A 26,497-nucleotide genomic window follows, 5' to 3' on the forward strand; every position below is an offset into this window, starting at 1 on the left:
TCCCAGTTTAAGACCTCAGATACACTCACACTCAAACTAAATTTAAATCACACACATCCAAACACTTCTGGAAAAAACTGACATAGATTTCCAGCTGTGTCCCTTCCCCAAAATAATACAGTAATGCTGCCACCAATCACAGTGTCTTCATGCCCTTCTAAAGTGGGTGTCCAATTATGAAAATTAAATATCAAAATAAATGATAGCTATGTCCAGAGCAGCCAGGCCTTGGAGGGGACCTGGGGAGTATCAAACAGGTATAAGCACTCTCTAATCTCTAAAGAAAACACTGATTTCCAGCCACAATGTAAAGTAGTAAAAAAATATTTAATAATAAGTAAAATAATTACAGGAATGTAAATCAATAGCTTTCAATAAACACCAGAACTCAATCACCGGAAATGTAAAATTAAACTGCAGGATAGGAATCCACTATTCTAAAAAAATGTTGTCTTAATAATTAAGCTTTCCTAATCTAACTAAAGAATACTGTCCCTGATCTAATCTAACACATAACTGTAAGGCTAAAGGCAGGCTTACAGTTTTTGGTGACATAACTGCAAGGCTAAAGGCAAGCTTACAGTTTTTGATGAGTTCTGTTTTCTGGGTATCCACTGACTGCAGAGGACTGTAATGGACTATACTTCACAAACTGCTCAGCATTCAAACTGCATTCCCAACTGTCTTCAGCAGTCTTGACTGTTTTATTTTTAAAAATAACAGTCAGATGTTTGAAAATGTTCTTTTTCTGTCAATCAGCTGTTTAAATAATTACCTAGCAACCAAGAACATTCTAATGACATCACCTACTGTTCAGCTGATTCTCCACAGTACTTTAGAATTTCCTGCAAAACATGCACAATTAGAAATGTATTAAAACACTGACAGATTCTTCGAACATTCTGTATAAACAGGAAACTACTCAACATTTAAAAAACTTATTTACATTTTCACAATTAGACATACTGGCATACAATACAAGTTAATCCAAGAATATACAAAAATCTCCTGCCAGACATGTTAACAAAAATGACAACTTAAATAGTCTAAACCAACATAACTGAGCCTCAGGTATAAATGAAGTTTGATGTTCATGAAAAAACTAATCATTCCCCTCATCTTGAAGTTGTCCAGTTTCAGAGTGAGTAAAATGAGTGTGTGTGTGTGTGTGTGTGTGTGTGTGTGTGTGTGTGTGTGTGTGTGTGTGTGTGTGTGTGTGTGTGTGTGTGTGTGTGTGTGTGTGTGTGCATGTGTGCATGTGTGCGCATGTGTGTGTGTGTGTGTGTGTGTGTGTGTGTGTGTGTGTGTGTGTGTGTGTGTGTGTGTGTGTGTGTGTGTGTGTGCGCGTGTGTGTGCGCGTGTGTGTGTGTGTGTATGTGCTGGGAGTTGTAGTTGCCACAAAACAGAAATGCAGAAACATTACCATCTGGTGAGAAAATAACAAGTCTTTCCTTGCTGCATATTTGCCATTCTCAACCATAACTTTTGTCACATGTAGATAGTATTTATATGTTATTTATATTATTAATAATATATGAATTTGTAAGAATGGTTTCTTATTTGTTTTTAATCTTACACACTTTTCTTAACTTTTGCAACATACTAACATAATGGGAAAAATTAATTATATTTCTGGCAAATATAAAGCTTCCAAAGTGTTACTGCCATTCCAGCTGTCCATCTTCTATATTATAAATGAATATGCATACTGCTCTGTGATATAAAACTGTGCTTTTATTACCATAAAACTTAATAGGTGTTACACATTTTGTAACAAAGAAAAAAATACAGCTTTTGAGATTTTAAGCCTTTTATCTTTTAGTTTTATGCCTTTTTTGTTTGGTCTTGCATGCTTTGGGATTATCTACCAGAATACATTTGCTTTATTTAAAACTTGAGGGCTTACAGCCTCCAAATGGTAGACCATTCATCCTATTAGGTTGGTTAACTGAAATGTGCTAATTCATTCGTTTCAATCAAGGCATCAGGATAACTCTCCCGGGTTTACATACCAGTCATAATATGGCCTGCTTATGCTATTCTTCAGGGCCAGTGAGGCATTGTTTAATTATGTATTTTCCTTGTCTCAGTCTAATTAGGGAGAGATGGGCCTAGATGGCTTTAATGCACTTCCACTGCTTTTAGTGGTTACATTTAATCACTCCACATTAAATGACTATCTTTGGCTTCCAGTTTGTTTCACTTAAATGTCTCAGGATAGTATCTCTTCTTTAATGCATTTCCTTGTACTTGAGGCCCTTTGGTGTTCATTTTAATTTTATTGTTTATCCCTTCCAGTTAGAGCAGAATTGCAGTTGGTATTTCTGTTATATTTTGGAAAGGGTCTGAAGCTGATTTAGCAAGCAGCTTCACTTAACCTAGGGAAATAATTATATCACCTTTTCCTGGATCATATTATAGAATACCTTCAATCATATAGATGCATGCTGTGGAACAAATACATTCAAGACAACGCATACAATCTCAGTGCTGTTAAAGAACACATCAAATGCCAAGCAATGAATACATTAAAAATAAAAGTGAAATTTCACCTTCTGTGTAGCACAGAAAATCTATTATAATTTTCAATAAGTTTAACTTGTACTCTAAAGGAACTTTTCCATATCAACAAATTATATCCTGCTTCCTTTTTTGCACTTTGTGTAAAACATTTTGTGCACTAGGATGCAGTCATGGAATTTATTACAGTGCATTCCCTTCTCCCATTATTTTACAGTCTCAAAGTATAATTGTATGCAACTATGTTTTTGCCATTTCTCTACAGGCATTTGCAAATGATGTACAACGCCAGCTTCATTCACTTTAGATAGGTCTGCAGCTAAAATAATGGAGTAAGTTTTGAAGAAGTCGATCACATGAAACATAACATATCCAAGTTAGTGCATTACATACTTTATTATGTTTTTCTATTTTTATTATATAAGATGTGTTTTCATTAATAAACATCAAAATATTTAAAAACTGAACAGAAACATTTTTAATCAATTTCACAATGACATCCGTGCAACTCTGCCATACTGGGTGTTACAATAAATGAATCTGCAGACTGGTGGGCAGTACCCACTGTTCACTGACTGATGTGTGGCAGAGTGAGGCAGTGAATTCCACACTCACTGCATATTGCCTACAATGGTAGTTTTGTACCTCATGGAGACTTTATCAGATGGAAGTGTTACAGTTAAAAACTTTTCTAAATAACAAACTGAATGGATCTCATAATGAAGCACATGATGAGTGCTTCAACTGCTTCTTTTTTATATGAACTTCCACTCTGTAAGTGCAAATGCTTGTGAATGTGCTCAGACTTTTTCATCAATGTACCCATGAGAAAACAACTGAAAGAATGGCAAAAAAAAAAAAAAAAAACATAGCCACTACTATCCAAATAGTAATATCAACAGGTCAGTTTCAGTTTGATGACTTGATTATTGACAGGCATTAGTATTTGAAATGTATTATTAAGCAGTAAATAAATATCTGATTATGCCACTGATTTCAGAGCATAAATGTAATGCAGGTAGTGCAGACATTTTCTCACTGAGGAAATTGTGATGTGTACCTTAAGCTCTTCAGAAACCACATTTGAAGAAGTATGATGCAGTGTTTCAGCATATTATAGGGCTTCATTTACTGCAACCCAAATGAGATAGGAAGTGTGAACAATTTATAAAGGTTTGCCTGTGGAACTTGAGGATATATCTTGGTATCACACAAGGAATCAGTATTTACTTTTTTTCTTTTTATAGAGCTAAAGAAGAATACCAAGGTTGGCACAAACATACTTGCATTTGCTTCCATCTACAGTCTTTGTTTACAGCACATGCTTGCTGTCTGTGGTCCAGAAATATATAAATGGAGTGTGTAGACCAAAACTGAACATTTCTTTACATGGGAGAAATGTCTATTCTGGTCATTGGTTGAATTGTTGTTTTATGTCAACCTATGCAATTTTACATAAAAAAGTATTTTTAATCAAGTAGTTTTATATACTTAAGGATTCTTAAACATTGGATGGCACAGTGGTGGAGTGGTTGCCTTGTCACTTCACAGCAAGAGGTTCTCCAGTTCAATTCTTGGCTGAGGTGCCTTCTGTGCAGACTCTGCGTGTCCTCCCTATGTCCATGTGGGTTCCTTCCCACATTACAAAGACATGCATCTGGAGTGTTTCTCCCTGGGCCTTGGCTGAAAATTGGCTTTGTTTCATGTCAGACTTTCCCGGTAAACAAATAAATAAAATTCTGTAGCTGGTAGACATGAAAATCACATGTTATACATGCAGGCTTCATTTTGCTAAAGTATATACAGTTTTATCACAAGATATCATTATTAATAATCAGTATTGCTAACTATGCACACATTTAAACAAACAAAAATATGGACATTCAGTTTTTGAGGAACACATTTCTAAATAAAGGAAAACACTGAAATGATAATCACTTATGGCCACAAATATTTTTCTGTTCCTTCAGAAGGCTAGGCAAAATGTAAGAAACTGCAGTCATAACCACTGTCTGCCTGAGATATAAATTACATTTTGCAAGTGATAAAACAGCTGTTGAATAACTTACTTTCCAGCATAGCTCTAAATCACACCCTAAGGAACACATTTCAAAGTGATTCAGCTTGGGGTGATACAAGTTGAATGAATGACAGCAACAGGCAGACATTCTTGAAGTGTTTTCATAAAAACCAAGCTCAGAGCAAAACAGGGTGAGCCCAGGGGATACTCAGAAAGCAGATATATGGCGCACTCCTAGGGAACCTACAAGTAACTGATGCTCAATGCAGACTTTCTGGCTTTAAATAAAAAAATCAGTGAACTATCAAAGCAATATATGGTGGTGATGTGCTTCACAAATTTCTCATTTCATAGTCTTCTCATGTAGGCAGACAGGTTTATTTTCCATTGCAGAAATTAAGTGTTATTGTAAAGAACAAGGTACACCAAGTCTGGGTGCTATGAATATGCATGTAACTAATGCAAATAGCAAAAACTTATATAGAGAAATAAAATGGCAGAATGCCCAGCCAAGCAGCTTGTCACCATGTTTCATTATGAAACTTTATTGTGAGATTCTTTATGAATTTTATGTATTAAATCAATCTACTAAAATATGGCAAAGATAATAACGTGAAGAGGGATTTGTAGGTGAGATAAAAGAAAAAGAGAAACAATGAGCTGGGAAGGAAGGACATTGCTTACATTTCAAATACCCATACCTAAAAAATGGAAAATCTATTCACAAGGTTTAAGTAGGAAATCAGATAAAAAAATTAATTAAAGTAGTTATATCAACCCATTGTCACATTGTTTAATGATAAACATAAAATTTCATAGTCATTCCTGTATAAGGTTTAAGTTGCTTCACTTCAACAAAAACATAGATTAAGTACAATATAAGCTTTGCAACTGATTTTAAGGTACTGCAGCTCAAGATTTGTTTGTTTTTTCAGCTTTTAAATAGTTGTGCACATGTGTTTTAGCCTCTCACTCACTCATTTAAGAAATCATTGAATCAATTCATTAACAGAGGAAATACTGCTAACTCTGGTAAAACTGCAAAAAAAAAAAAAACACATTTTTTTAATTGATGATTTTGAAATCATTCAGTATTCAAAACATTAGTGTCTATTATCATTTGCTAATGCCTTCCATAGGGTCAACTTTCTAATCCATGAGTGAGAAGTCATGCCCCTCCAGCGATGCTTGAGCTTTTCCAGACTGGCCATGCTACAAATAATAAAGCAAAACACCATTAGTACTACATAACACCAGCACCTGCCTTACTTCTTGTAAACTGACTTACTAACTTCTGTTGTCAGCCCATCCCCTCCTTCCTGTTTGATCATATTGTCATCCATCAATTGACATCACCATTTCCTATCTTCAGCTGAGATTGCTCAGAGACCACCCACAAATCAGTACAGACAACTGCATGCCAGTTGAATTGAAATACAAAAAGACTCTAGCCAAAAGCTGTGGAACAAGGACAGTACTACCCCTGCACATCCTTCCGCACTGCCCTAACTTCATAGGCCTAGCCACCCCGATATCCATCACAAGCTCTGGTGTATCTCAGGCATCCAGTAAAATGTTAACTCACACAGCTGAGAAAATGGAAACATGAGTTTCCATGGCCTGCATTTAGAAATGCATATTTGAAGTAACTAATTGACAACTGCTTGCCAGCTATACTAACCTGTGATTTCATTCAAGCAGTCACAAATTTTAATAAGCAGTCCAATAACCAATGAAATGGCTAACATATGACCAGCTATACAGAAGAACCTCTCCATTATGAAATAATACACTGAATGAACAATGTCAAAACAGACAAACTTCTGTCAATAATTATTCCAAAGGGTTGTGTCAATAATTCACCCAACTAACAGTGTGACTTTATATCCAGGCACACCAGTAATGCCAGCCCAAGGAATTCAATATTAATTATGACCCCACCAACTTTACCATGCCTAACATAATATGCATGTCATGCATGAACCCACAGAACATGACAACATGACCAACTGTAGTATCTCACTCTTGGACAAACCACAGTCACCATTTCCCACTAAGTTTAAAAAGTGCTAGCAGCCTACCTCCTAACCCCTTGCAGTGTTAACACCCAGAGCTCAGTCACTGTTTCTGATATTGAATTAATGGTCTGCAGTTAATAGACCCCTTAGCTGGATTCTCAGCACACTGTGTTTTATGATGCCATAACGATCTAAATCTACCAGACCACATAGTTATTGATAGTGAATGTTGCATATGCTTACTTCACTTGCTTAATTCTGCAAAGACCTTGCAAAGGTTTAGCACAAGCTGTTAAGCATGGAGACTACTTAATTCCTTTGCTAACACCTGCAAAACTTGATTCCACCAGAAACAAACAGCAAATAAATCTGAATATATTAATGTATTAATGTATTAATTATAGCCACTGTTCAGAATTATCTTGGAAAACACCAGGTGTATAGCCTTAATTATTCCACAAATCCTCAAGTATAGCCCTTGCCCTGATCTAGCTAAACTAACCAAAAAATGATTGATCGTACGTCTTATCTGCCCTTGATTTGCAACATCCAGAGGATTGCTTATTATTGTGTCTTCTCCCTCATAAAATTGCAGTCCACTGACACATGAGGAATGAACACATTCAGACAGCAACAGCAAACTATAATCTTTCAGACACTGCATTGTTTATAAATGCATTCTATTGCAAAACCTGTTATTCCAGTGCAATGTTAGAATAAACAGAATGTTATTTAAATGTATCCCTGATTTGAACTTTTGCCCCAAATGTCTGTTACTAATATTTCATATATCATATTGATCAGCGAATGCCTGTTGATATAAACTTGCTACTGTAAACTTCAAAAGTTAAAAAGCAAGACATTGAAAATTATCCCTGATGCGTACCTTTGTCCTATAATTTTAGTCTTGTCCAAAATGTTTATTCAATGCAGTTGAGCGGTAAGTAGCTGATGCTTTCAAATCTAAACATCCCATATCCATGACAGCTATATATACCGTCAGGCACATTTGCTTCATTTAATCATATAATGAAGCCCGGAGATGACCTATTCCCATGCCAATGAAGCACAACTACTCTTAGATCTTAAAAAGGAAACAGAGCCACCTCTTCTGTTAACCCAACAGTGCTTTCTGTAATCACCTGAAGGAAATCTAGCATATTTCCCCCTTAGGATTTATTAATATTATCTCAGCCACACACTGTGACAGCCAGAGGTGCCTCAGTCCCACTCTTAGGCAACTGAGAGTGTATTTGGCCCTATCCATTCTGCAGTAAGGTCACCACAACACACACAAGCTAACTTGCTCCAGTTAAGTCTAGAGGAGAGGCAACATGGATGGCAAATGAGAGTGAATCACACACCAAAAAAAGTAACTCAACACATAGCCACTAGAATAGCTACAAGATGCACCTCTCCTAGCATACAGAGAAGCTCAAAGGAAAATAAACCAACCTTCTGCCATCTTAATTAAAAAAAAAAAAACAGTAAGCTATCTCAACACTGTACACAAAGAGGTGCAGGATGAAATTAGACAATAGAAACTTCCAAACCAAATAAAGATGACCAAAATAATTTACATTTGCAAAGAGTGACATGTACTGCAGCTTCACCCACTGTTATTAAAGCAAAACTATTTGCTACTATTATAAGTTAATAGATATGTAGGTAAATACTAGGCCCCCACATGCATGGGATATAGCATTTAGGAACTGCATCTGTTCATTAGTAGTAGTACAGGGGGCAGTCCTGGGGTAAATTTTCTGTTTCCAACTCATATATCTAAGCTGCACTTAAATATAGAAATGTATGGACTTTGTTTTATGTGGATGGGGAAGTCTGTTCCACAGCAGTGGTATCCTCTGCAAGATATATCTGTTCCACCAAACCATTCTGTTGATGTTGCAGAAGAAGTTTAGATCCCTAGATTATTTCTGATATCATTTGACTTGCTGATGTGCAGTAAATCCATCAGCAATGGGTCAGAGGATGCCTTGTATATCAGACACAGGTCACTTCTTAGTAGTCTGTGGGATACCAAGTATAGTGACAGGGGCTTTGAGTTGGTCCATGTAGGGCATGTTGTTTAGGCCTTGCATCCTTTTAGTTAGGAATCTCTATTGATGTTTTGGTTGTTGCATGTGTCTGGACAGATATGTGCCAAAGGAGGCATTATATTCAATGATTGGCCTAATGAAGGCTGAGCTAAGGGGGACAATGACATCCCTAGATCTAGGCACAATCCCTTTGTTTATAAGCTGCTCAATATAGAAGGGCTTTCTTACAACAATAGACACATTTTGGTCGAAAGCTATGTCACCGTCCACATAAGTTCCCAAATTACAAACAATTGGGTCAACTCTTAGGGGCATATTGTCAGTTTTGCAGATTGCAGTGGTAAATGACTTCTCAAAGGATACAGTAATGCATGTTTTGGCATTTAGTTTCTAGCCATGATTATATTTGCTTGTGTAAATCTGCAAGACACTGAATATTGCTACCACCTGCCAGTCTTTCTACAGCCAGCATATCACTCCAGCCTTTCCACCACACTTTAGGACTGCCCTCACTTCACCTCTAGCCTACTAGCTCTAACATCGAAATCCCTAATGACCTGCACTACAAGCCATGCAAATGGCCAACTACACTTCGACTTAGCCTAGCTTCAACAAAAACTTTCTACTGTAACTCTCAACTGTCCTGATTTTCTCAGAATATCCAAATGTTTGCGTCATATTTTTGGTCTGTGGATTTCTGGCAAATTGCTAGATGATTGAAGCCCCTAAACAATGACATACATTTGAGTTTCAGACTTCATATTCTTCAGAAAATGTATGCTAACACAAATCATGTTATTCTAGCAACTTTCTAAATTTATAAGAGCAATATTTAAAATCTGTCTCTATTTCTGGGCCTTTTTCCACCCATTATTTTGGGTCTTGTCCAGATTTCTTGCTTTACAAGGTTGAGAGGTATGCTTTCTACAAGCACTGAAAGGGCAGTATCTCACAGTCCTAACACTACCAGCTTACAATACAGAAAAATACACTTGCTTGCTGCCAGACTAATACCTCAACTAACTTAGGGACTGCACACTACCTGATCCCTTATTGCTTACTCAACTCAATTGCATGGGTAATACCATTGACTGATAATGACAAATGCTGCATGAGGGAAAGAGGCAAAAAACAGTTCAAACTTTTACTTACATACTTCCTCAGCACCCCCTCCCCTTCACCATCTCACTTCCTCTCAATCTCTATTTTTTTCCAATACCCCTCAATTAGATCTCTCACTTGTCCCTGATCAGTCGTGTAGTACAAAGACAAAGTAGTCTGTGACACAAACTTCTTTTGCATATATCAGAGTGACAATTTCTTCTTTATTGTTAAGGGAGCCCCTCTCTTTTGGCATTTTCTTGAGGTTAAATAGTAAAATGTTATCACTTCTATGAAGCAGTGCTCTAGTACACAGTATTTTGATAACATTATATGTTAATAGAAATCAACTACATCAGCAGATTTTTTTCTCACCTGACTCATCCACTGGATTTTTGGTACCACATACCATAAGAGTAATTTACTAGACTTCCTATCTTATAGTTAACTATTAAAAGCTAGCACAATCTACTCCAAAAACTCTGACTTCTTTATAGGTGGCTTCAAACACAGTGAATAGTCTCAGACCAAGAGAAAAAACTGCTTTCTTTTCATGAAATTGTAATTGAAAGCTGTTGAACCAAAGAAAAATCCAGGGTTTAAAAATGTCTTTAAAATATATATTAAAAATACTAGAACAACAGTGTGTGTAGTTTGCTGTCAGATATGCTGCTATCCCAGGAGTCATTACAATTCTTAAAATAGTTGCAGAATTTTGTTTTAAGTGGTATTTTCATTTTGAAGAAGTACTATTTCCTTTTCTTAAAATTGTATATAAAAATTCCCCAGTGTAATGTACAAATTCATCCATTCTGATACTTTTGGAGATAAAGCTGAGATTTCTAATTTATATCTAATTGTGAGGGCTGCTTGTATGCCTTACCAGAGAAAAGTAGTGAAAAGCAAAACATAAATAGACATGTTTTTGCTATAAAAGGCCATCAGAGTTTTTATTCTGAAACTGCAGCTTGTGATAATTTTTATAAATGACAGACTAGACATCAGATTTGTATAAGGATTCAAGGATTCTGGAGCATGCATTATGGATTAACTGCTATTTAAGTGGCCCAAGATCAGGGGCACATTCTATTTATTTTCTTTTGGCCAGGTTAGTCCCACTAGGCTAATAGCCTCTTTTCAGGGGAGACCGGAGGTGGTATTTATATTACTAGAGGAAATTTGGCTAGGGCATTGTGTAACTTCTCCCAACTCTTCAGCATAGGGGGACAAAATTGAAGGTGGCACATCTAGTTACTGTCTCTGTTCCAGGTGCAAAGGTGGCCCAGAGTGATAGTAGAGCCATAGAGGATGTAACCCAGTGTGCTGATAGCGCTGATGTTGTGGTTGTTGGCAGAATCATTGCCAAATGGAAAAGTAAATGTTGCAATGGTGGAGATTAAGTCCATACCAGAGAAGAACAAGATGAAGGAGCAGGCTAATGCACTGGAGGTGATGGGACCTGATTCAGAGGATTTGTTTCAAAAGAGGTTATGTCAGGGTGAAATGGAGCAGCATGGTGGATTTATTATTACAACCCTTCAGTCCAGAGGGTTGCAGTATGATTATTTGGTTGACATGATTAACCAAAGTGAACCAGAAAATTAAACAATAGTTTCATGGAGTTAGATAATGAAGACTGAGGGAGAGACCAAAGGAAGAACAAAGGGAGTCAGAAAATATATTGTATCTGCAAACTGTAGGGCAATGAGAAAGAAAAAAAAAGAACAAGTAAAAGAAACAAGGAAGAAGTTCACTGTACTTATAAGCAACAAAAAGGAACAAGGACTGAACATGTATGAGGTTAGGGACACAGTAATTGCGCCATTAGGAGTGAGACCTAAAGAGGTAAGAGCATTTATTCTAATTAATAATGGGACCTTTTGTGATATAATATTTGAAATTGGAGATATTATGGAAAATTTCTTAGGAAGATATGAAAAGCACAAAACTTTGGGGAAAAAACAACAACAGATATTGACTATTTTCTAAACCAGAAGATCTAAGGGTTTTACAAAAATGAATAAAGTAAAATGGATTTTTGGATCATTTAGCTATATCATTAAATATAAATAAAATAGAAGAATACAGTAAAATAGGTAAATGAATTAAAAGATTACACAAAAAGAATTGGATCCAGATAATAAAGGAATTTATAAATTATGGAATGATCATATTGATATACGGGAGTTTTATGAGAATTGGACTACTTGGTGGATTAGTTTTAAAGAAAAATACAAAAATGCTTTCTTGAATGCATACAAGAGAAATGACAAAAGAAAAAGCAATATATAATAGATTAAGTCAAGACATATTCAGAGAAATAGCTAGAAATGAAAGAGAATATTATGAGAAAGAAAAATAAATGTATATGATAAATCAGGACATAATTAATAATTTATTATATAAACAAATCTATAGTTTACAAGGGAACAGGAAGAGGTTGCACAGTACTTAAGTAAATTAATAAAAGAAGAAAATAAAATAATAATAGAATTGAAAAACAAAGGTGGAAAATTAATGAAGGCACAAGAGATATGTGGGATAATTATGGATTATGTAAGGCAACAGTTTGTCAAGAAAGATATTTATAAAAATCAGAAATATGTGGTTGATAAGTTAAGTAAAGACAATAATGAATATCTGGAAAAGAAAATAAATATGGCAGAGTTCAACGAAGTATTGAAAGATATAAATTTGAACACTGCCACATGGTTAGATGGCATAGAATATATGTACATTAATATGGAAAATTGGCAAAAACTATTATTTCTTAAGGAATTGAATGAATGGTTGGAGACAGGGAGACAATATAAAGAATTATATTTGTAGGTGTCAAAGAGTTTATATGGAAGAAAGGTGATAAAGATGATATTAAAATTGGAGGCCAATAACATTAAATGGTATGGATTACAAAATATTTATGAGAATTATGACTAAATGACTGACATACAAGATAGACAAGTTATATGATCAAGCTATATTTGGTAGAAAAGGAAAATAACACCAGAATCTACTATGGATTATAAGGGAAGCAATAGATGATATAATAAATAAAAAGTAGATACAAACTTATGATAGGAGATTTAAGTAAGGCATATGATAAAATTCAGTATGAGTCATTATGAAACATTTTAGAATCTTATAATATTGGTAAAAGAACAATGCAAGTAATTAAATATGTGTGTGAAAGAAATTATGTTAAGACAAATGTGAATGGATGGTTAAATGAAGTATTATATATAAAATGTAGTATAACACAAGGATGTCCACCTAGTAGTAGTATTTTGTCTTTAGTCATGAATAAAGTTAACACAATGACAAAAGATGCAGGGTATAACATAATAGAGAAATTACGAATACCTATAATGTACACATATGCAGATGATAAAGTGTTAATAACTAAAAATAAAAAATGGATGGAAGAAATCAATAATGAATTGATGGGGTCATTAAATAAAATTGGATTAAGTATCAACAAGGAAAAAGTAAAGGATATGGATATAAGGGAAATATAGGAGATATAGAATTCAGTGAAAATACATATATATCTTTGGTATAATATTTGGACAGAATGAATATAAAAATGATCAATGGAAAAATATTTATAGAAATAAAGGAAATTACTACTTTTTGGAAAACTTTTAGGTTTTCATATAGAAAGAGGGCACATTTGATTAATACTATTATACTTGGAAAATTGAATATGTAGCTAATACATATATGATTCCTATAAAACATGAGAAGGAATTGATGGAAAAATAGTTTCCATTCATATGGGGTTCTAGATTGAATCCAGTCAAGAGGGGGATATTATATATGAAAGAAGAACAAGAAGAATTGGGTTTAATAAACCCAATAGTATATGCAACCTATTTTAATTTATATAAAAACTTACAATGATTTGCAAAAGAAAAGGAAAGTCTAATTGGTACAGTTCTTGCATTTAAATATAAAATATTTGGGAAAAATAAAAAACTGGAAAAAGATGAAAATATATAATTAACGAGGAAATAAACGAATACCAAAATAAGATTATATGATTATATAAGTAGGTAATTTTAATTGTAACCCAAGAAAACAAGAAGAACGGATGTGACATTAAAGTGGTAAATGAGATAATTGGATGTGGTAAGTTACACTTATTGAAGAATAGCCACTGAGCTTATAGGAGGAATGAATTAAAAACAGATATTGACTATTTTCTAAAACCAAAAGATCTAAGGGTTATACAAAAAGGAATAAAGCAAAATGGATTTTCAGATCATTTAGCTATATCATTAAATATAAATAAAATAGAAAAATACAGTAAAATAGGTAAATGAACTAAAAGATTACACAAAAATCCAAATAATAAAGGAATTTATAAATTATGGAATGATCATATTGATATAAGAGAGTTTTATGAGAATTTGACTACTTGGTGGATTTGTTTTAAAGAAAAATACAAAAAATGCTTTCTTGAATGCATACAAGAGAAAAGACAAAAGAAAAAGCAATATATAATAGATTAAGTCTAAAGAAACAAAAGAATATATACAGCTAGAGCCTGAGGCTTGGTATAATGGTTAAGTGTTTGAATGACAGACATAAGGTACATTGTGTATTATTGTAGCATCTGATGAAGACTTTTCTAGTCAGATGAAAAGGTGGTGATAAAGTTAAGCATTTATGTAACTTTGGTTTAATAAAGATTTAAGTGAAGTTTTGAAACTGTTGGAAGAGGTTCTCCTTCTTATTGCCTTAGACATTGGATTTTTTACATTGTGTAATTCTCACATTTGGGAAGGAAATTGGTTAGACGTAGAATGGCCTATTAACAAAGCTAGCCTAGTAATTGGCTATGCACCTATGAAAACATGAATTTAAGGAAAATGGAAAATGAAAATTTTAGAGTGCTTTTTGTAAATGTGAATAATATTAAGAAGAATAAGAATTTTGGACTGGTGTAATACATGTAATGTAGATGTAATTATATTAGAAGACACATTTTTTTTAACAAATGAAAAAATATTACAATCAGAGAAACTATGGGGTGGGAAGATAATCTGGAATTTAGAAATGACAGATTTTCTGAAATGGGCATATTCTGTAGAAATACAGTAAAGATATTAGATGTACCTTAAGCAAGAATGGGACAATTAACTATTGTAGATTTAAAATGGAAATAAGAAGTATATAGAATTTTAACATTATATGCTTATACCAATTGTAAAGAAGGGGAATGCTTATTTCATCATACTTTAGACTATATAATGATACATATGAATATTTTATAAAATGAGACTTTAATTGTGATTTAAGGGGAATTATAAAAAGAAAGGAAATGATATAAGAAAAATGTTAGAAGTTATAAGATGTGGTAAGTTAAAACTTTGTGACAAAACGTCATGGACTTTCAAAATACAAGAATTGTTATATAAGCAAAGAGGGTTTTTTACAAGGACAAGGAGAAGAAGTATCAAGTTACTTAAGCATATTAGTAAAGGAAGATGGAAAGGTAATGAGAGAAATAAAAATGTAAAAGGAGAAAAAGAAAGAACTCGGGGAAAATATTATGAATAGTGTAGTACTATATGCACAATAAATGTTTAAAGGAAAAAGGTAGTAAAAAAACATTTAAAGTAAACAAGTTAACAGAAAAGAGAATAAAGAATTAGAAAATTTGATTTTTTTAAATTAGCTAGATAAAGTACCAGGACAAGTAAATATAGGTTTAACAGCAGTACCAGATGAAATAAGGTATGAAATTTATAAAAATTTAAGGGACTGGCAAAAAATATATTTTTAAAAATTTTGTCAAATAATAATGAATACAAGATCTTTATGAAAATAATACAAAAGAGATTTGAAACTAAAATGGAAAATGTTATTTTATTTATTTAACAATTGTTTAATGGGAAAGTCCAACTTGGAACAAGCCAATTTTAAGAGGAAGCCAGGGGAAAATGCTCCAGATGCATGTGTCTATAATGTGGGAGGAAACCAGAGCACCCAGAGGAAACCCAGATGAATGCAAGACATTCAGACAATGAACAGAAGGCACCCCAGCTGAGAATTGAACTGCAGAATGTCTGGCTGTGAGGGGACAATGCAACTGCTGCACCACTGCACGATCCATATTATGGAAGATAACATATATATAGTATTATAGGGAGAGGGATGTCAAGAAAAATTAATGATAGAAAAATTGTGGATGATATTATGAACAGAAAAGACATGAAAATCATGATAGGCAGCATTTAATATAACTGGACATGAAATATTATGGGTAATAAGGAAATATAAGTAAGAAAGTTAGGAAATTTTATATGTCAGTATATAGTAATAATAAAGTAAAAATACTTGTAAATGGCTGGTTAAGCCAAGAGGCACATACAAAATGTAATGTAAGACAGGAATGTCCAATGAGTTGCATGCTGTTTACGTTAGTTATGAATGTGATAATATGTGAAATAAATTAAAAAAATGAAGGAGGTGGGGTACATAACACCTGAAGGGTTAAAAATTCCAGTTCTGTTAACACATGTAGATGACATTATAATAATTGCAAAAAACAAAATTTGCATAAAAGAAGTAATAATTGGCACAAATGATTGTCTAGATACGATAAGGTTTAGTTGGTGTAGTAAAGATGTGTGTATATATTTTGCAGTGAATGAAATTTCTTTGTTATGTATAAAATTTGGGAATAAAGATGTAAGTAGAATTCAATGGGAAAAAAACAGAAGAAATAAAACAAACATCTTCTTTGAAGAACATATAACTTATCATTCAGAAAAAAGGCTTATTTTATAAATTCAGTACTGATAGGAAAAATAGCATACTTAGCAGGTGTAATATGTTGCCAGCAGTATTTGAAAAAAAAATATTGCAAATATGTTTTCATTTATATGGGATTCTAGATTAAACTCAGTAAAAAGAAGAGTTTTGTAAGTAAATAAGGAGGAAGTAGGTTTAGGGTTAATTAACCCAGAGTTTTATGCTACTTTATTAAATTTGTACAAAGTGTTAAAGTACATAAATGAAAAAAGATGAGAGATTAGTAGTAAAATTGTATAAATAATAAGTATGATAAATTTTGGGGTGTGATAAGATTAAAAGAGGAAAAAGAGTGAATAAATGAGGAAATAAAATATTAACAAGAAAAATACTTTTGGAAAATAAAAATTGATGATATAGAAAAAGATAGAAAAGTATGGTATACGAATGTATTGATAAAGCATTAATATGTAAATTAACACCACAAATCAACCAGGAAAAAGTGCCAAACCAAACGGTAACCACAAACAAGAAAAAAGTATAGGCACTTCATGAGGAAATTCCATGACTCAGCTCAAGAATACAGGTGTTTATTGAAGACACAGAAGCACTAAATACACATAAACGCCCAATACAAACATCGTTTTTGTCCAACAAATAAACTTCGTCAGATGTATCCCATAACCCAGAGCATCACCCTTTTATACCTAACAAAGGAATCTAATAATCAATTAATTAAATTAATTACTAAAACACCAATTTAGAAATAAAAATACATTAACACAGAAAACACCAAAACCACATATATTAATATATAATCCATAATAAATATATTAATATATGTCAAAACATCCACATAAAAAATGTATATAAGTATATTCCATTTGTATTATAACCTATTCATAAAAATACATGTATATTTAAAATACCATTAGATCCATAATACACCTTAGTAATGCTGGAGCGCCATCTACAGGCCAACAATGGAACATCACAATCTGGCAGATTTAAGTTTTAAAACTAGTGCTATGGAGACAGTATCATTTAAACCAGGGACCTTATTGGCTTTCAACGCAATCTTCCAATATTCCCTATACTCAATTTGTAATTCCCATGATCCCCCTCTTTTATCCATAGGTATAGATTCCAGGACAAAAATAAATAAGAAGCTGTAGGGCATATCAAGCTATGTTTATATACGACATTGTTAGGATTTTTTGACTTAACATCATACATATGTTCATATATCCTTTTATAGAGTTTCCTTTCCATTTTACCCACATAAAATACATCACAGGCTCCACGTACTGCAATATAAACTACCCCATTGGTGTTAAAAGTAGCCAAACCATTACCTACAATGATTCTGTTACATGCAGGTATATAAATACTTTCCTCATTCATTATATTAATTTTATATATATATATATATATATATATATATATATATATATATATATATATATACACACACACACACAATGGGGACAAAAAACTCACCTGTAGGTACCTCTCTTATTGGTACATCAAAATTCTTTTTCACCAAGTTCTTAATTTTGGGGCTTTTCCTGAAAATGTATTTAAATGGTTCACCAAAGATGTCAAGATCTGAAAAACCAGCAAACATATTCCATTCTTTGGTTATAATGTTCCTAATAATTCCTGCTTCACCACTGAAGCAAGTCACAAAGGCATGTTCATAGGCATTATCACCCTTTGTTTAACTATTGGATTTATCATTCCCATTAACATCCTTACCTAACAATGGAGCAAATCTACCACTTCTACCAGACATAACCTCTTCTTTCATATCATGCAATAACTGATCCGGATATCCTGTCTCTTTAAATAACCTCTCTAAAAAAAATCAAAAAGTCTTCCTCTTCAGAAGACATTTGACTACCTCTCACCAACTGTCCCTTTACAATTAATCTTTTCTGATAAAAAAGGTACACACTGGTGAAATATATGTATGAATTAGAATAAGCATCTTTTCTATAGACAGTAGATTTAAACCTACCCTAGTATTTATGAATAGTAATATCTAAATAATGCATATTTTGTTCATTGATGGTATAGGTGAACCTCAAAATATTAGGGGTGTTGGTGATATATTCCAAAAATTCTAAAAATTTTTTTTTGGTATGAGTCCAAACAAACATATATCATCCAGATAACATCAATATAAGTTCCAACAACCAACATACATGGAATTAAAAATATACTTTTGTTCCCAAGTTGATAAAATAATATTAGCATAGGTGGGCACACAACTTGCACGCATCGCTACTCCTTTGATTTGATGAAAAAAATCCCCTTCAAAATGTATAAAATTATTATCTAACACCATTTTAACCAAGATCAAACAGATATGAAATTCATCTTGAGAAAAAAAAATGCCCTTTTGCACCATATATTTTTCCAACCATTCCAAACTTTGTTGGTGAAAAATTGAGGTAAATGGTTCAACCACATCGATAGTGATAAATAACAAGTTCACAGCATATAAATCCATTTTGATATGTCTTAGTAGGTCCCAAGAATCCTTCAAATTATCCCTACTAGGTATAGAAAGTTATTTAAACTTCAAATCAATATATTTAGCCAAAGATGAAATAACTGATCCCTATCCAGCAACAATAGATCTCAGTGGGGGATCCAGTACATTCTTGTGTATTTTAGGTATGCTGAATATACTTGGAACCCTGGGCCTCTCATTATGCAAAAATTTAAAAAGTGTCAAATCTATTACACTATTAATATGTAAAACCATGGGAAAATCTAACAGATGAAAAAAATAAAGCTATAAAAATAAAAAGTGAATGGTATAATCAGAAAGCAGAATGTCAAGATTCTTTGTACTGACTGGTAATAGATAAATTGCCAGTAAAGGGAAACATGCCATATAAGAAGACATGTGATAGGATACATTTACATTGTCAAGAAGAACAAACTACAGAATATATGTTAATGTAAAATAGCAAAAACATTATGGAGAAAACTATGCAAAGAAGATTTTTGAAGATGTAAAAGAAGTGGATAAAATAAATATGGATGTGAGTAACTATGGATATTATAAGAATAGAAGTAAAGCATATATTAAAATAATATATTAAAGGTTATTTTATATTATATGGGTTATATGGAATGAAATAATACATTAAATTACATTTAATGGTAAATGGATTTTAGCAACAATATTAAGCAAAATCAGATGGTGGTAATGCAAAAAGGTGGAGGGTCTAACAGGGATTAAAATTTAGTATGATTGTGTAAACAGATTTGTGTGTGTGTCTCTCTGTGTATATATATATATATATATATATATATATACATATATATATATATATATATATATATATATATATATATATATATATGTATGTATATATATATATATATATATATATATATATATGTGTGTGTGTGTGTGTGTATGGGTAGACTGAAATACCACTTACCTGAATTAAAAATAACTGAGATGATAAAATCAAAACTGCATTTTAACAAAAGTGCACATTATCATAACAGATTCCTGGGAAAAGAACCACTTGGCCAACATAAAAAGAAAAGCACATCAAAACATGTTAAACCCACTCAAGTGGGGGGCAATGCACCCCACATCCCCTAACTAAATATACCAACTCCGAGATCGCACTATAGTGGGGAAAAGGGCAAATAACCCATGTTGGCCAAGTGATTGTTTTCCAAGTAATCTGTTTCAGTGATGTGCACATTTGTTAAAATGCAGTTTTGGTTTTGTTGTCTCAGTTATTTGCAATTTGGGTAAGTGGTATTTCAGTCTACTGAAGTAGACCCATATATATATATATATATATATATATATATATATGTCCATACTAGGCTAACTGTCTTTGTGGGCCATTTTAAGCCTAGCCATTTACCCCATCTGAGAATCAAACCCTGGAACTTATGTTTGTAAGGTGAACACCTTAACAATTATGCCAACCTCTGTGTGTATATATATATATATATGTGTGGTGTATATATATATATATATATATATATATATATATATATATATATATATATATATATATAAAACTACAGGTAAGTAACCACTTGTCCACCATGGTGAACTTTGCCCCTTTCTCCACTGTAATTTGATCTCAGAGTTGGTATATTTAGTTAGGGGGTGAGGCCCCCACATTGGGGGGTGTGGGGTGAAGCCCCCCACATGGGTAAGTTTCATATGGTTTAGTTTTCATGTTTGTTGTGGTGTGGCCAAATGGTTAAGTATCACGTACAAATGGATTCAAGTGAAAAAAAACATCAGCAAACCAAAATCACTTGAAGGAAATAAGGCTCTAGTCCTGGGTTCCACCAAGAGGGAAATTTAATACGTTTCCAAGACAATAAACGCTTTCCACACTCAATATTATGTTTTCGTTTCTCAAGACTTCTTCAGACAACTGAATACTATCATCATATAATTTGATCATTATATATCATGTTCAATAAAGCAATTAATACATAATCAAGGAAAATGTTTGATTAATTAACCCCTTATGTGACAAAACAAAACATAAAAACATAAAAACGTTCTAAAAATGAGGTACCAAACTCACCACAAACATAATGCCTTATTCTACTATAACATTTTAAAAACAGTTAAAGCTTTTCAATTAAAATGTCAATATTAATTTAATAATGAACCTTTAAAATAATATAATATGTTTAAAAAACAACTTCATAATACAAAAGAAAATATTTCTAATAAATACACACTTTAACTTGTTATATACATTGATGCCATCTAGTGGACAAAATGGAAACTATTAATGGAAGCCTAAAAATTCTTTAAAAAATGATATATGATATATATATGTTTTTAACAATATCCAAATGTATATTGTATTGGACAGGCCTTCAAATTCAAAAGTGAAATACCAAATAACATACTATTTCTCCCAGTATTCATTAAAGTTTAGCAGCTCTCATTTTCAAAACTGGAGCAATAGAAATAATTTCATTCAACCCTGGTGATTTATTTGCCTCTAAATACAATTGCCATAGGAGTTCTTTATATTCTATAGATGTCTCCCATGGCCCTCCTCTAATTTCTTTTTCCACTGTTTCAAGAACAAAAAACTGGAAGAAGGCTGACTGACATTTCATTTTATGTCTAAAAATTGCATTGTTAATATTATTATTTCTAATTTCATAATAGTGTTCGTACATCCTGTTTTTTAACTTTCTTTCAGATTTTCCTATGTAAAACGCTTCACAGGATTTACATACAGCAATGTATACTATACCATTTGTATCACAATTTGAGAAATTCTTACTTTCTATAATAATATCTCTACTTTTAATGTATATAGTGTCATTAGAATAGATGTATTGGCCTTGTGAACACCTGCCACACTTATAGGTGCCCAACTTTTTATTACCTATCATTCTTCTTTTATTTTTCTTTTCTAAGATGCTCTTAATACATCTCCCTTTCCTATAAGTGCATTTTATAGGTTGTTCAAAAAGAACACTTAAATCTGATAATTCACCAAACTTACTCCATTCTTTCTCCAAGAGTTTCCTGATCTGTATTGCCTGTCCACTATAGTCAATAACAAAATTATTTACACCATTATACTTAGTGGGGGTGTTAATCGATCTAGCCAGAGCCATGTTCTTCCCTAGGATTGGTTCAGATTTGCTAAGTCTTCCATCCTTGACTTCCCTCTCTATATCTGACACCAATTCTGATGGATACCCTCTATCCGAAAACATCCTAAACAATTCTCTACACTCCTCATTAAAGTCCTCCTCCCTTGACGTCATTCTACTGGCTCTCACATACTGTCCTTTAATCACACCCTTCTTCTGATTAAATGGGTGTGCACTACAGTAAGCCAAGTATGAGTTGGAGAAGGTATCCTTTCTATGCAACTTAGAGAAAAAGCCATTTTCATTTTTACCAATAAAAATGTCCAAGTATTTCAATACCTCCTTTTCAATCTGATATGTAAATTTTAAAAAACTAGTTGATTGTTAGATGTATTCGAAAAATTCCAAGAATTCATCTTCCGTGCCCACCCACAAAAAACACATATCATCTAAAAATCGCTTATAGAGCTTCCAAAATATATTGAACCTTGAATTAATAATATATTTATTCTCCCACATTGATAAAATTATATTTACATAGGTTGGGGCACGTCTTGCCCCCATCGCGACCCCCTGTATTTGTCTAAAGAATTCACCTTCATAATGTAAAAAATTATTGTTAAGAACCAAATCCATCAATGTTAGTGCTAGGTAAAAGTCATTATTACTAAGCTTACCATAATTTATTAGTGCCTCTTCATACAACGCCATACCCTCCTGGTAGGGAATTGAGGAAAATAAATCTACTATATCAACCATAATGAAAATTATATCATTACTGAAAACTTCTGGGGATAACAACTGTAAAAGCTCTCATGAGTCTTTAATCACCCCATTCCCTGTAATGGAGAGGTCTTTTAACTTTGTATCAAGCCACTTTGCTATTGGTGCCGTAACCAAATTCTCTGAGGCTACTATAGGTCTCATCAGGGGGCTATCCCTATTCTTGTGAACTTTCGGGACCCCAAAAATTGTTGGAACTGTTGGTTTCTCAACATGTAGGAACTTAAACATTTGGATATCAATTGATCCTTCCAACAGAAGGTCATTTAGAACTAGATGGACTTTTCTATTACCAATATTAATTTCATTCAAGGAGACCCTCGAGTATCTTTCCGCATTTTCCAGGATTTCCATCATTTTTACCTCATATAGCATCTGATCCATAATTACTGTGCCCCCTCCTTTATCCGGCTTAGAAATTCTAATAGAAACATCATTACTTAATTCCTTAAGTAGTATATTTTCATCTCTAGTAAGATTGTATACTACTCTAGTCTTAGAAAGTTCTGTTCTAATCTTTTTCTCCATTAATGCTTCAAAATTTTTTAACTGTGGATGGATGGGGGGGGTTGAAAATGCTATGTCTTCTAAATTCATCCCTACTAGCATTATTAGAGTTTTGTCCCTCAAATAATAATTCAAAATTCTTTTTTCTAAGGAATAACTTCAAATCTATAAGGACTCTACTTATATCAGCTTTCTTATTGGGCACAAATTTGAATCCTTTTGAAAATAATGAAAAATGTGTTTTATTAATTTCAATATGACTATAATTAAAAATATTGTACCCTCTATAGCTACACATACTCCCTTCCTTAATAATATTTTCTTCTATACTCTCTAAACAGGTAGCATGATCTGGATGAATTACCAGCGCTGGGGACCTCTGTTGCTTTTGTAATTGTTGTATGTCCCCCTCCCCCCTGCCCCTTGAAAAAAATTATTATTTTTTTGATAGTATGAATTCCTTTGATAATTATTCTGATAATTTTTTATTCTTTCGGATCTTCTAAGGGGGGGATATTCAACTAAATCATTAACATCACCCACCTGCTCAACATCACTAGCCATTTCCCTATTGGAGGGTTCACATTCCTCCCATTCAGAGTTGTTATATGAATAAAACTTTTTAGGTTTAGGGTAATTCACTTTATTTTTATACTCCAAGATATCCCTCTCCAATTTTCTACTCTTCCTCTTAAAAACATTACTAATACCTTTATCTATCCTACTTAACATGTCACAGTACCTTCTTTGATTAACATCCATTGAAAAAAGCAAATCTTTAATAATTCTAGAATTTACTTCATCTATCCTAACTTGTAGGGAATCCATCTCCCTCTCATTTTCTTTCACAATGGCTCTAAGAATATCAAGGTCACATCTATCAAAAATGGTAATAGGCTCTTCATGGAAGTCACTGCCCTTTACTACTTTAGTGGGGTATTTGCATACCCTCAAACCTTTAGGTACTATTTTCAAATTTAAGCATTCTTTTAGATATACATTTTCCAGTTCTATATTTTTAAATTTAAATAACATTTCGTCAAGTTTACTCATATTGGAATCATATTTTAAATTACCATCATTACGGTCAACACAAGATGTTTTAGTTCCATTAAAACTATATTGCTTATGCATGATACTAAAGAAATCTGTTTGGTACCTCTATCCATTTACATTCTGATTCGAGGAGTCCTTGCACACCTCTTGATTAGCAAAAACATCACTATTGTCCGAGGAATGTCCTTGTAAAGCTACCACTCTCTTAGTCGCACCTTTGTGGCTACTAGTATTGGCGCGACTGGTGCCCTCTGTCCGCTCACCACTTCGTGAAGACAAAACCAACGAAGGCATACTGCTATCAAGGCAAATATCCCCTTCAGCAACCGTTAACGGGGGACCTTTTCTTTCGCCTACTAATGCCTTAGTTATGTAGCGTTTTACATAGGAAAATCTGAAAGAAAGTTAAAAAACAGGATGTACGAACACTATTATGAAATTAGAAATAATAATATTAACAATGCACTTTTTAGACAGAAAATGAAATGTCAGTCAGCCTTCTTCCAGTTTTTTGTTCTTGAAACAGTGGAAAAAGAAATTAGAGGAGGGCCATGGGAGACATCTATATAATATAAAGAACTCCTATGGCAATTGTATTTAGAGGCAAATAAATCACCAGGGTTGAATGAAATTATTTCTATTGCTTCAGTTTTGAAAATGAGAGCTGCTAAACTTTAATGAATACTGGGAGAAATAGTATGTTATTTGGTATTTCAATTTTGAATTTGAAGGCCTGTCCAATACAATATACATTTGGATATTGTTAAAAACATATATATATATATATATATATATATATATATATATATATATATATATATATATATATATATATATATATCATTTTTTAAAGAATTTTTAGGCTTCCATTAATAGTTTCCATTTTGTCCACTAGATGGCATCAATGTATATAACAAGTTAAAGTGTGTATTAAAAATATTTTCTTTTGTATTATGAAGTTGTTTTTTAAACATATTATATTATTTTAAAGGTTCATTATTAAATTAGTATTGAAATTTTAATTGAAAAGCTTTAACTGTTTTTAAAATGTTATAGTAGAATAGGGCATTATGTTTGTGGTGAGTTTGGTACCTCTTTTTTAGAACATTTTTATGTTTTTATGTTTTGTTTTGTCACATAAGGGGTTAATTAATCAAACATTTTCCTTGATTATGTATTAATTGCTTTATTGAACATGATATATAATGATCAAATTATATGATAATAGTATTCAGTTGTCTGAAGAAGTCTTGAGAAACGAAAACGTAATATTGAGTGTGGAAAGCATTTATTGTCTTGGAAACGTATTAAATTTCCCTCTTGGTGGAACCCAGGACTAGAGCCTTATTTCCTTCAAGTGATTTTGGTTTGCAAAGGGTTAAGTACCTGTATTTTTTTGTCAGTGATGTCAGTGTTCGTATAAGTGGAATTTCAGTGCTTTTGTCTCAGCATTTTAAAAGTTGGGTAAGTATTTTGATTATCTAAAGTAGACCCATATATATATATATATATATATATATATATATATATATATATATATATATGGGTCTACTGCTTTTAATCAAATACCACTTATTCAAAAAACAGCAGTAGACCACTCAGTTAAGCGAAAGTGCACTTATTCGAAAGTGCACTTTTACGAAACTCAGTTCAACGAACCGATAAAAAGATAAAAAAGAAAAACTAAAAACACTTACTAACATTCACACACCCCCCTACTTAAATATACCAACTCCGAGATCGCACTACAGTGGGATACAGGTAAATTCACTATTCCCCACTGTAGTGTGCCTCGGCGCTTCAGTTTCCTTGAACAGTTTCTTGAACCGTGCTTCGCGTAAGTGCACTTTCACTTAAGTGCACTTTCACGTAACCGAGAATCCACTGTTCATTTTCGAACAAGTGGATTTTCTATCTTTTACAGTATACCCATATATATATATATATATATATATATATATATATATATATATATATATATATATATATATACATGTGTACATATTTGTAAATATATACATATTTTGTAAATAATTATTTTTTTAGAG

Source organism: Protopterus annectens, chromosome 5.part1 (assembly GCF_019279795.1).
Source record: "Protopterus annectens isolate FY-2018-M chromosome 5.part1, PAN1.0, whole genome shotgun sequence".
NCBI classification, from domain to species: Eukaryota; Metazoa; Chordata; order Ceratodontiformes; family Protopteridae; genus Protopterus; species Protopterus annectens.